Consider the following 13189-nt stretch of genomic DNA (forward strand, 5'->3'; position numbering starts at 1 on the left):
ATGAAAGCTAAAGACAAAGGGATGAAGGCACATCATGGAAAATAGAGAAAAGTATGAAGAGAAAGACCCCACGGTCATTCCTAGTCATTGTAGCTTTGTCATAACTGAGAGGTCAATGCTGGTACATCGCTATGAACCAAACTCCAGACTTTCCCTACTGATACCGCCTTTCTGTCCCAGGATCCAATCCAGCCTCGCACACTGCATGTAGCCTTTCAAAAATCTCTTCAAATGTTGTGTTATTTTATTTACTTCTCTTTTGCTGTTTAGGAATCCAAAAAGTTCAGAGTACTGTAACACCTGTCGACTCTCTATCTCCGAGCGTCCTGTTTAAACCACCCACCACCAACTTTTCTAGGAGTCCTCTCCTGTTTCTGGCTCCCAAAGTCTTTCCCTCTTGCTTTTGAGTCTGACTGTGACATAAAAGCTTTTTAGGAACCTGTGAACCAAGACTTTTGTGGGCGGGAATGCTTCCAGAAGGCAGATTTAACAGGATCTCAAGGGGCAGGGAGAGAGCTGTGGGAAAGTATCCTGGCTGGGGCTGGGGACCGGGGGGCGGGGAGGGGGTGGGGAGATGGATGGGACAATACTGTTGGGACCTGAGGGGGCTGGGGGGGTTATTCCCAGTGTGGCTGAGGGGAGGGGTTGTTTTGGGGTGTGAAGGAGTTGCAGGTCAGGTAAAGAAGTAGGTTGAGATCATGTCTTCGAGTCTTAAAGGCCAGGAGGAAGCAGCAGAAACTACAGAAGGCTTGGGAGCGAGGGTGTGGGGGAGGAGATGACATGGGGGGGCTGGTGTGGGAGGGCTGGATGGAGAGGCATGAAACCGAGTGTCTGCTAAGATGGCAGAGAGCAGGAGCGGCCCTCCAGGATCAGCTGGGCCTGCCCCTTCGCTGTATAGAGGGAGTTCCAGAGGCTGGAACCGGAAAGACACTCGTTCAAGGTCAGATGTCACATTCATACCAGAGTCAAGAGTTTCTGCATCCTCGGCACTTGTATGTATGTATGTACATCTGTCTGTATTTTCAACAATATCTACTGAATTCTTACCCTGGGCCAGGCCCATATGGTTCCTGACTTTATGAAACTTACAGCCTAATGGGTAGAGATGCCAATAACTAACCAGCCAAACAAAAGACTATCTAACCACTAACTGTGCCCAGAGTTAAGAAGAAAATAAAAAACGGGTAATCAGGGAAGGTGCTAACAGAACTCACGACTCACACTCAAGGGGCTATTTCAAAATTATCTGTGGGTCACACTTTGGCGTATATCAAAATCACCTGCAGGGGGCGCTAAAACAGACTCTTGGGCTCACCCTCAAAACTTCGATTTGGTGGGGAAGGAGCCCGAGAATCTGCATTTCTAACAAGGTCCCTCTCTGCGCTGATGCTGCCAGTGGAGGGTCCACGCTTGGAGTAGCGCCCAGCTAGTCTGTTTGGTCTCTAGAGAGTAAAAACGCAGGTAAACCCCGCGGCCAGCAGACGAAGCCTCACCTGCCGTGATGCTGCTTTCATTTTGGAGACAGAGGCCAGTGCTGCGTGGGGAGGTCCTGGTGCACGCTGTTTTCTGAGCACCAGGAAAAAGTTGTTGAGAAGGTGGAAAAGTGAGAATCTAGGACAGGAAGGGCCCACGTGACCCCAAAGCCACAGATGCTGGGAAACCACTAACTTGAGCTTTCAGAAGTTCGAGAGTGAGGCCTGACCCCACGATCCCCGGGGTCCGCGGCCACCCACACCCTCCAGCCACTCCGTGCAGAGTCCAGGGTCCTGAGAGGACCACAGTGAATCTGCTCACTTCCCCCGGTACCATCACTACCAGCCAGGCCCCCTATTCCAAAAGGAAGCTCTCCCAAGCCTCTGGGATTCCCAGTATATGCTGCAGAGAGGAGAGGGTGGTGGACCCCCCAAATCTCTCCCTGGTCCCTCTGGTGTCAGGCAGAGATATTGGTGGGGGAATATGGCTCCTTCCTTCCAGGACTTACGACCTGACTGCTGGGGAGACAAGACCCCTACCTAGACTTTTTTTTTTCTTTTCTTTTATGTAAGTTCTACACCCAACGTGGGGCTTGAACTCAGGACCCCAAGGTGTATGCTCTATGGACTGAGCCAGCCCCAGGCAATCCCTCCTACTGAGACTCTTAAATGGGAGGAAGAATCTGCAGGAGGACCAGAGGGAGGGAGTGGCAGGAAGAAGGGACTCTCTGAGCACTGACCTGGCAGCAGGGATGGCAGATCTCAGAAGAGTGCTCAAGAGGGCTCTCTTAGGAAAGGTTTTAAATATTCGATGGAGGCACTTAGAATTATCACTAGAGTTTCTTTTCTGGGGGAGGAGGGCCACAGAGGGCCACATTCTCCTTTCTTTTTGATTTCAGAATTAAACTGAAGAGTTTCCAACTTGAGACAGGGAAATGGTCTTGGGTAGACGGGGAGAGAGAGAGATAAGCTCTGTAGTTTCTTCTGTCCTTCCAGAAAGCAGACAGGAGGCTCTCAAGGAAGTCAGGCAACGGGACCGAAGGCAATAAGACCGCACGATCCTTCCCTTGTCTCTTCCTGTGACCCACCCCTCTCCCTGGGTGTCTGCTGGGAAGGCCCGGAGGTTGCAGGTGGTAGGGATGAAGGGCGTGGAGAGGTGCAAGAGAGCAATGGCCGACTGGCTGCTCCCCGGGCCTTGGTTTCCCCTCTGTGGAATGGGACGACAGAGCCCACCCTAGGGCCTAGGAGGGACCGCTCGGGAGAGGTACCCCTGATGTGGGAGAAGGACAAGAGGTGTGGGTTGGGATGTACTTTATTGTGGGTATCTAGATGAGTGCCCGGCCAGGCTGTGGGGCCATCTGCCCCGTGGGTCACTCGTGTGCCCGGGGAGTACTCTGACGGGCACAGCAGCTCCAGGTCTGTCCAGAGCTTCCTGTGGTCCGTGATCACCACAGTGGCCATCCTCGAGGTCAGGTACGGGCTGAAGGAGTGTCGGGGGACATGAGCCCAATGGGGAGGCGCTCATTCACCTTTCAGGCTCTCCCCAGGCAGAGCTACAAATGCCTCTGACCCTCCAGCCGTGGGGAATCCTGGGTCCCCTTCCTTCGAGGCAGCTCTCCCTCCTGGTGGCATGGCACGCTGATGCCCTGGCCAGAGTGTGGATCCCCGTCTCTGGGTTACCCAGAGAATATTATCTCTGCCACCACACAAGACGGCTCAACCCACTTTAAGGGCACAGGTCCCCTACTGGCAACCTGATGTGGCAGAAAGAGCCGTGGACTGGAAGGCTGGGACCCGGTGCAAGCCCAGCCCTGAGCCTCAGTTCTCCTTCCTATAAAATGGGAGCGTTGGATCTGATGAGCTCCAAATTCCCCTTTGACCCCAACATTGTAGGACATTCATTCATATGAGGTGACGCTAAAGGGGCAATCTCAGACACCCTTACTGGGCTGTGCAGGGGGTATTTTGGAAGGCCCTGTCGAGAGCTTTCTGCTCCCTTCCCCACGGGATACACGGAGCTGGACTTGCCTTTCTTTTGGATATCTGCTTGCCCATGTGGCTTTGGGAGAGGAAATGGTGGAAGCTAGAATTGGCCTGGCTGGGTTTCCTTGTCTACCCCTTGGTCAGCAGACAGCGTCTCTCAGATCTTCTCTCCCCTCCCCATAGCACTGGCTCCATTCAGCCCCTTTGTCCACCCAAAGGTGGGCATCAAAGGTGCCATCTCCCCTTCTGACCAGCTTCCTGCCTGAGTTGTCACTCATCCTCTGTTCCATGTAGTTCCAGTGTAGGATAAGAAATATGGGGGCACAGGGGGATTCAGGTCCTGAGGATGGTGGGGAGGGCAAGGGGCCCTCACAGAGGTCTGCCTTCTGGTAGAAGAAGAGGATGGAAGCTCTAAAAAGCAAATCAGGCTTCAAGCTGGAGGAGACATCTCTTATAAGCATATTTTCAGCCAGACCACCTTATGCTCAGAGCAGGTCTTCTTCCTACCTGCAGGCCGTAATACAAAAGGTTTCTGTCATCCCAGCACTGGGAGGCACGAGGCTCCAGGAAGGATGTGTAGAGAAAATCCATCCTGCCACATTGGCCAAATGGGGTGGGGAAAGAAGACAACACTAGCATATGCAAAGTCCCTGGGGCCGAAGGAATCAATCATGATGGATTCAAGAAACTTAACAGACAGCCGCCTGGGTGGCTCAGTTGGTTGAGCATCCGACTCTTGATTTCGGCTTGGGTCGTGATCTCAGGGTCATGGGATCGAGCCCTGCATAGGGCTCCGCACTGGGTGTGAGGCCTGCTTGTTCTCTCTCACCCTCCCTCTCCCTCTGCCCCTCCCCCTCCAAAAGAGAAAGAAACATAATGGAGGCTGATGTAGCACAGAGAACAAAGAGGAGAGGGAGAGAGATGAGGTCAGGGTCCACATCACGAAGGTGCGAAAAGGGTCTGGTCTGTATTTTGCTGGCTGGGAGGCACCAGGCACGCCCCTTCACCTTTAGGAACATTTGATGGGAGGCCACCATATTCTGAGCCAGTTCCTTCCAGCCCCTGCTCTGGCCCCTCCAAGTGCTCTCTTGGGCTTGTTTTTGTTTTAAACGTTTTATTTATTTATTTTGACAGAGAGAGCACAGCAGGGGGAATGGCAGAGGCAGAGGGAGAAGCAGACCCCGGCTGAGCAGGGAGCCCGTTGGGGGGCTGGATCGCAGGACGCTGGGATCATGACCTCAGCCAAAGGCAGACACTTACCAGTTTGAGCCACCCAGGCGTGCCTCTCTTGGGCTTGTTTCTCTTTATCTCTTGGGGCCCAGGGCAAGGGTGTGGCTCACTAAGCTGACCCGGAGCACTCAGGGGGACTGGCAGGCAGAGCCTCTAGCGGTTGAGGTGGCCCAAGGAAAGGTGTTTGGCCAGTAGTTGGAGAGCAGGACTTCAATCCAGGGGCGTCTGACACTAACGTGACCACTCGCTTGCAGTACCCTCGTACTCACATGGGGTGGAAGTGCCCTGAGAGTGCAAGCTGTCACCAGGAGGTGAGTGGAAGACCTTCCCAGCAGGCTGACTTGTCCCCAGGATGGATGTGTCCTCTGCAGGAGGAGGGAGCTCCCTGTCCCAGGAGCGGCGCAGAAGGCCCAGGAGGTTGTGGTGGGGCTTTGGACGGGTAGTTGGACCAGCCGCTGTTCAGGGCTGCTGCAGCTCGTCTTCCTTCCGTCCCTTGAGCGCTCTTGGTTCCTCTCTTCCTCATCTCCGCCTGTGTGACTGGGACAAATTCGTTCGCCTCTCTCAGCCTCAGTTTGTTCATCTGTAAAATGGGGTCTGCATTTTGGGGTTATTCTGAGGATTAGGTAAATTCCTAGATAGTGTCTGGCACAGGGTCAGAGAGCCGAAGACTCAGTTAATAAGACCAGTTATTGCTGTTACCCCCTTCTCCCCTCTTTTCATTCTGGGGAGCATCGCGGGACAGGAGCCAGGCCCGCTGGGTTCTGTCTCCTGCACCGCGACCGTCTCCTCTTTCCCACCCTGTCCCCGCCTCCTCGGAGAGGCGAACTCAGCCTGGGGTCCTCCTGCGGCGCCCTGACCCCCTCCGCGCGCGCGCGCGCGCCCCTGCCTCCGTGTGGCCACCGGGGGCCGTGCCTGGGTCGGGGCGCACAGCGTGGGGAGCGCGGGAGCCGCCGTGCGCCCCCGCCCAGCCCGCGCCCCCGCCGGCAGCGGCACTTCGAATCCACGTGATTTCCCGGCAGCGGCCGCAGGTTCCCAGCACTGGCCCTGCCGCTCTCCGCCAGCTTTCAGTTTCGTGCGCCGCGCGGCGGGTCCGGAGCGCAGCGGGTGAGTGGAGAGCGCGCCCCGGGGCTGCGGGCTCGGCCGGGCGAGTGGCGCGGGGAGGAGGGGGTGCCCGAGGGCGCTGGGCGGGGGGCGCCGCCGGCCGCGGGCTGGGGGGCCGGGTGGTAGGGTGCAGGGACTGACGGACCGGTGGACAGATAGGGCGCCCGCGGCCGGCAGAGCGCTTCGTCCGCTGCCGGGCAGAGTTTGAGGGTAGGAGTGCAAGCTGCAGAGGGAGGCAAGTAGGGGTCACCCGGGCTGAGGGGCGGGGTACGCGGCTGCGCTCCCCTTTCTGCCCACTCTCCCCACTCTCCTGAACTTTAACTTTTAATTGCTTTTTAAAGAATTATAGACGCGGGAGATGGGGGGGAGGGGAGAAATGGATAAAGGGGATCAAGAGGTACAGACTTTGTTGGATACACAAGGTAAGTAAGTGCTAGCGGTCTGCTGCACCCCACAGAGCCTGGCGTTAACACGCGGGAAGGGTAATAGACGCAGGAGGAAACTTCTGGAGGTGATGGATAGGCTTCTGGCATAGATTGTGGTGAAGATTCACAGATGGAGACTCACCTCCAATCTCATCAGGTTGTAAACAGTAAATAAGCACAGCTGTTTGCATGTCAGTCGTACCTCAATAAAGTGCTTTACAAAAAAGGTGCAAAGTTTCAATTATGAAATATGTAAGTCAGAGAGATGAACGCTCGGTAGTAGGACTATAGGCAGTGGTATTACAGTAGCGCTGTGTGGTGACGGAGGGTAGCTACCGGCGGATAGAATTGTGGAACCGCTGTTTTACCCCTGAAGCCAATACAGCATTGTATGCGGCTCGACCTCAATAATAATTAAAAAAAAAAAAAGCATTCCAGAAGTCATGCCGCTCATTCTGTACAATTCAGACTTTTTAGCCTAAAAACGCTTTTTTAAAAAAATTATGGACAATGCCCAACCGCCTGAGGATGGAAGGACGGAGTGAGGTTGAGGCGTGCCAACTTGCTGGTGCGGATATAAGCAAGCGCTGTGTCCCCCCGCTCAACTCCAGCATCCCTCAGCCCCCTTCATCCCTGCCACACCTCATTTTGAGACAAATGACAAACAGACATCACAGCATTTCAACCGAAATATTTCAGAAGGTACTAGAAGATAAAGAATCTTTTTTAAAAAAACATAACCACAGCGCTACCTGAAGACCGTAAGCTTTTTAACAATAACTTCTTCACGTCAAATCGCCACAGACTGTGTCCGATGCACGTTTTAACCTCCTAATAGGGCAAACACATGGGCGTCACTTTGTTACTTGCTTTTTGCATTTTATGTGGTGTTCAGCCGTTTTTCTCGCTCAGGTCAGGACCCTGGGGTGTGCTGCGGTGGCATGTGGGGACGTCCGGGAGAGGTCCTCCAGCTTCAGCCTGGTTTGCATCCGTTTTATAAGTTGGGGGTTCTTCGTTTCCTTTTTAAAAGATTGGGGGTTTGCAGACTTAAAAAACAGTTTGCAAACCAGCACTTCTCGCCTCCCGAACCTGGGGGTGTCAGGAGGTGGGTTGTGCCCCGGGCGCTACCTAGAGCCTCCTCCCTCCAAAGGGCTTCTCGTTCGTTCTCTGTGGAAGCAGTAAGCCCAGGAAGGCGTTGGGCTCGGTGTCCCGCTGGAGGACAGAATGGGCGGGAAAGCAGATTATTTCAAGGTGCACGAGGCTTGCCCGCAGCGGGCTGTCCTTGGACCTGGTCGACCTGGAGGCCCGGCTGCCGGCTGATCGCGCCCACCTGCCTCGTCTCCGAAGCGCCTGGTGTGGGAGGCAGACGGGCCTCGGCCTCAGCACCTCATGTTTGCTGGGGGACAGTGGACGATTTCCTCTCTCAGAACGTCACTTTCTCATCTGTGAACCGGGGGGGGGGGGGGGGTGTGTGATCGTACGCCCTTCAGAGCGTGGCTCACGGCTGGATGAGCCACGCCTCAGTGCCTGGTCCCCTCAAAGCACCACGCAGGCACTCAGAGAGCGGGGAGTCCTTGGTGAAGGCCGACCAGCAGAAGGGAAAGTTCTCTGGGAGAGTTTTCATGGTATGCTTAGCTTTGCGCCTCCATCCGGGTCCATCTGTCTGTCCCCCAACACACACATACCCCCCTGTCTGCTGAGGAAGATTCCACAAAACTTCTTGGTACATCTTTTCCCACCTGTGATGAATTGAATTGTGTCCCTGAGAAAGATAGGGTGAAGTCCTTGCCCTCAGTGTCTCTGAATTGTGACTTTATTTGGAAATAGGGTCATAGCAGATGTGCTCAGCGAAGATGAGGTCACACCAGAGTACGTGGGTCCTTAAATCCGTATGACTGGTGTCCCTGTAAGAGAGGAGGTCAGCTTCTGAAAATGAGCTGACCGCCATGTGACAGCAGAGACAGAGATCAGAATGATGGGTCTGGAAAGGCCGGAGCCCCAGGAATTTCCAGCAAGCAGCAGAAACCAGAAAAGGCAAGGAAGGACCCTCCCCCAGAGGCTGCTCTGTTACAACTGTAACGAAGCGAGGAAACTAACTCACCAGCCCAGGGCCTCGCTTCCGCTTTCCAGAGTTGGACGGAGGACCAAGCAAATGAACACAAGTGCCAGTACTTGGTAAAAACTTTCGTAGGTGTTCCGAGGATATAAACTACTGGTGTCCTTCGCCAGATCTATTTTTTGAGCATTGCCTGCTAGCCCCAAGTCTACCTTGGCTGAAACCCAGTCTGCAAGGAAAACACCCAAAGGATTTACAAAGAAAAAAAAAAAATGGAAAATGATCGGTCTGGCTGTCGTTGGTGTAGGCTGTCTGGAGAAGGGAAGATTTTTGATCCCTCTGGCCACCTTGGAGAACATGTCTCTCCCACACACTGTACTTAAAACCATCGCAGAAGCGATGGGGCAGGCAAGCACTTGGTTATACACGGGACTTGTTACCTGTAAACTGGGCACGATTGTGTCACCCATATGCTATGTGGGGGTTCATGGGGCCTTGAGCGCTAAGTAAAGTTGGCATGAACCCCCATTCTGTTCCTTTGGGAAGCCCTAAGTGTTCTTCAGCTCTCTGTGAATCTTGAGGATGGAGGTGGGTGTGAGCTTAGTTCCTCTGGCCATCTCTGATCCCGGACTCTTCTTCTGTTCTGTGGTCATCTTTTCTCCCTCGTTGACCAGGGCACGAAACCAGTCATTTTCCTGGGATGGAGAGAGGAGAGTCGTGAGGAAACGTGAGTTCACTCACTTATCCTGCTGGTTTCAAGCCTGACTCTCTGTGATGGCACTCCTGCTCCATCCTGTGGGTCACTCCGACATCTTCTGATAAATTCTCAGACACAGGCATCTTCCCCAGGCAGGTTTTTAGCAGCCCTTCTCCCTGAGATGCCTCTGACATTTAGCAAAGGAGAACTTCAGAGAGCCTGAGGGAATGTGGACTTGACCTCAGATGACCTCTGTTTGCACTTTGGTTTACTTCCAGTCTTTTTTCTATGTGTGTATATTCATGTTTTTTAACGGACTCATACATAAAAACCAAAATGGAATTATACTTTTCAAACTGAATAGAATGGAATTATGTATTAAAGGAAAAGTACATCCTATATCATTTTTGAAATTATTTCATTTTTAGTAGCCAACACATTGGTATAGTAAAATAATATAAAATATACAAATAGGTATATAATGAAAAGTAAGTCTCCCTCCTTCCCCTGTCCCCCAGCCACCTGATTACCCTCCCCGAAGACACCAGTGTCATCAGGTTCTTTATCTCCTTCCAAAGATCATTCAGGTGGGCCTTTACAAACATGGAGATAGACAGACAGACAGATACATATAGATATAAATACAGATATGGATCTCCCCCTTCTTACAAATGGTGATATACTCTGATAGTGTTTTTTTATCTTTTTTAAAATTTAATGCAATTTGGAAATCTTTCCCATTAAAACAAAGAAAAAATATTTTTTCTTTTTAACAGCTACAGAGTATTTCACTATACGGTTGTGCCAGAATTAATTGAGCTACTGTTGGGCATTTAGGTTGTTTCCAGTCTCTTGCTCTCCCAAACGGTGCTGTATGAATACCTTCGTTTAAACATCATGTTTGCGTATGTGAGAATAAGTCTTTAAGAAAAACATCTAGGAGGGACGCCTGGGTGGCTCAGTGAGTTAAGCATCTGCCTTCGGCTCAAGTCATGATCTCCGGGTCCTGGGATCGAGCCCCACATAGGGCTCCCTGCTCAGTGGGGGGTCTGCTGCTCCCTCTGCTTCTCCCCACTGCTCGCACACATGTACACGCTCTCCCTCGTGCTCTCTCTCTCTGTCTCTAATAAATACATAAAATCTTGGAAGGGAGGGACGGAGGGAGGGAGGAAGGAAGGAAGCTGGATATCCAGGAATGGATTTGCAAGTGAAAGGAAGTATGCAGTTTGAACTTTGATAAATGTGGCAAATTACCCTTCTTAAGTGTTGGACTGAATCTCACTCCCAGCAGCTACGTGTGAGGCGGCCTGCTTCCCACGCCTGCCCCAACATGCGTGTTACCAAATTTTTCCCTGTTTGCAGACCCAGGAGATGAATAATGGTGTCTCCCTCCCCCCGCCCATTTCTCTTATCTTTTCAAATATTTAAGGGTCATTTGTAGTTCATTTTTCCATAGACTGTCTATTCATATTCTTTTTCCACTCTTCCATTGGGTTGTTAGTGTTTTTCCTATTCAGTTGTAAAAGCACTGTGCACATTAAGGAAACGCACTCTTCATTATATGAGTATACTGGCGTTTTAAGTGGCTGCGTAGTTGTCCATAGAATGGTGAACCCATATCTACCTTTTTAAGCATTTAGATTGTGTCTTGTTTTCTTCTACTACACATGGACTGTTTCCTCTGTTTTATATTTTAAAAAACCCAAATGTGACATTTTAATTCTTTCCACATTTCCCACCAGATTGCTCTCTGGAAGGGGAGTACTTTTGGGGAAATGCTGTGATTAGGATTGGAGTGGCCTGTGTGTGAAGTGGTCAGCAGAGACCGGGACACAGTGGGCAGGGCAGATTCTTTGCATGAAGCCTGCGAGAGGCGTGGGGGTGCTAGGGGTGCGGTGCTGTATTTGCTCCCAAGAGAAGGGAGGAGAGAGAGAAGGTGGAGAGAGGCTAGATCATGCAGGGAGGAAACACCCCCCCCCCAACAGAACCTTCTTGGAGGTAGGATGCCCAAAGGGCATTTTTGATGGGGCGATGCCCCGGGTCCATGGGAGGTGGGTACTCACAGCACCAATTCCCGTCTGGCTCCGCCCAGCAATCATTAACCCACTCAACACAGAGTTTCCAGAACATGTCAGGTCCTGTGCTGGGCACTGGGTTACAGCTGAGAACATGACAAGTCTCACTGATGTGCCAACAGAAACAGACAATAAACAAGTACACAGAGATGTGACCACAGTCATGAAAGATGAGTTAGGCCAAGGGGTAGGCACATGGAGGGTGCAAGAACGGTTGTGTTTGGAGAGGCAGGCATAGCCTTCCCATAAGGGGCACCGGGAGAGTTGAGGGGTGTGAGGCAGAGGACCATGAACCATGATGATGTCTGGAGGAAGAGGGAACCAACCAGGCAGAGACAATGGCAAGAAAAAGGAGGAGGAGGGAAGAGAAGGGAAGGACAAGGGGAGGAAGAAGACTTGTTTTGAGTCTTCTGTGCTCAAAATGCTTATTCCGAGTTAATTTTTTTTTTGGCATGTAATTTAACAAAAGGCTGGACCTGCAGCAGGAGCCCTCCACTGGAGGAGACCTCATCACTACAGCCTCCCCTTCCTTCTCCTCCCCTGGGCGGAGGCGGGGGCGGGGGGTGGGGGGGCCCTAGCCTTCCGTAGGCCATGGGGATGTCAGGCGGCTTGCTGTCTGAGCCAGTTTATCCCACCAGGGAAAGTCAGGCAGCCCCCGCTGAGCAGCGCTGTGATGGACATCCTGGGGGCTAGGGCTTTGCTCACATTCTGGATTGTTTCCTTAGGCTAGGTTCTCAACGTGGACTTCTAAAGGAATATAGAGACTTTACTTTTATGAAGTTAAAAGGCACATGATATAAAATTTACCATTTTAATCATTTTAAGCACTTAAAATATTCAGTGGTAGTAATCACATTCACACCGCCGTGCAACCATCACCACCATCCATCCCCGGGGCTCTTCTCATTTTGTACAACCAACACTCTACGCCCGTTATCCAATAACTCCCCAGTTCCCCCCTCCCCAGCCCCTGGCCACCACCATCCTGTCTTCTGTCTGTATGGATTAGATACTCACGTAAGTGCAATCATAGAAAGTTTGTCTTTTCGTGACTGGCTTATTTCATCCAGCATAATATCCTCCAGGTTTAGCCATGTTCTATATTGCAGAATTTCCTTCCTGCATAAGGCTAAATAATACTCCGTTTTGTGACTATACCACACGCTGCTTCTGTATTCCTCCACTGATGCCCACTTAGGTTGCTTCTGTGTTTCAGCTGTTGCAAATACTGCTGCTGTGAACCTTTGAGACTCTGCTTTCAGTTCTTTTGAGTAGATGCCCAGAAGCGGAATTGCTGGGTCATATAATACTTCTATTTTTAATTTTTCTGAGGACTCACCATCCTGTTTTCCACAGCAGCTGTACCATTTTACATGCCCACCAGCAGTGCACAGGGGTTCCAATTTCTCCACATCTTCGCCGGTTTTTGTTGTTTTCTGTTTTGTTTTGTTTTTTTGATAGTAGCTATCCTAATGGGTGTGAGGTGGTATCAATCTCATTCTAGGTTTTTTTCTAAGATTTTATTTATTTATTTGAGAGAGAGCGAGAGAGCACATGTGTGCATGAGCAGGGGAAGGGGCAGAGGGAGAGGGAGAAGCAAACTCTCCACTGAGCAGGGAGCCCAGTGGGGGACTTGATCCCAGTTCCTCAGGATCATGACCTGAGCCAAAGGCAGTTGCTTAACTGACTGAGCCACCCAGGCGCCCCTCATTGTAGTTTGGATTTGCATTTCCCTGAGGATTGGTGATACTGAGCATGTTTCATGTACTGATTGGCCATTCATGTATCTTTTTTGGAGAAATGTCACTTCAAAGCCTTTGCCCATTTTTTAATTGAGTTGTTGGTCTTTTTGTTGTTCAGATCCAGGCATTTAGTTTTGTTACTGAATTGTAGGCATTCTCTGTATATTCCGATTATAAATCCCTTGTCAAATACCTGTTTTTCAAATAATTTCTCCCATTCTGTGGGTTGCATTTTTACTCTGTGGATCGTGTGTCTTTTGATGCACAAAATCTTTAAAATTTTCCTGAGTCCAATTTGTGTGTGTATATCTCTCTATATATCTGATTACGTGTGACTTTTGGTAAGAGGAAATCATTGCCAAATCGTTGTGATTCAGCTTTTGTCTTATGTTTTCTCCTAAGAGTCTT

At 51.2% G+C, this 13189-nt stretch overlaps 1 protein-coding gene and 1 long non-coding RNA gene across 14 annotated transcripts in view; one reads left to right on the plus strand and one right to left on the minus strand.

Annotated features, from left to right (window-relative positions):
* Positions 1–4837: 4837 nt before the first annotated feature.
* The window catches only part of NLRC5 (NLR family CARD domain containing 5), an 86300-nt gene continuing 77948 nt past the window's right edge, over positions 4838–13189 (plus strand). For 11 of the 12 annotated variants that reach the window (XM_087870436.1, XM_087870435.1, XM_045806840.2 and 8 more), the window contains exon 1: positions 4838–4996. The gene's annotated coding sequence lies outside the window, so the exon portion shown is untranslated. Of the gene's footprint in view, positions 4997–5601; positions 5790–13189 lie in introns of those variants that run through there. The other variant, XM_087870437.1, reaches the window with a different exon arrangement.
* LOC148108224 (uncharacterized) lies at positions 6905–12249 on the minus strand. 2 transcript variants are annotated; one of them, XR_015728035.1, is made up of 3 exons: positions 12057–12249; positions 8313–8962; positions 6905–8115 (listed from the first exon to the last, which is right to left on the minus strand). It is a non-coding gene; the product is annotated as an uncharacterized LOC148108224 (long non-coding RNA). The 2 variants fall into 2 exon arrangements; XR_015728034.1 differs by having other exon boundaries at positions 6905–8148.

This window comes from Ursus americanus, chromosome 21 (assembly GCF_024610735.1).
Source record: "Ursus americanus isolate L20-20 chromosome 21, mUrsAme1.1.p, whole genome shotgun sequence".
In the NCBI taxonomy this organism is placed as follows: Eukaryota; Metazoa; Chordata; class Mammalia; order Carnivora; family Ursidae; genus Ursus; species Ursus americanus.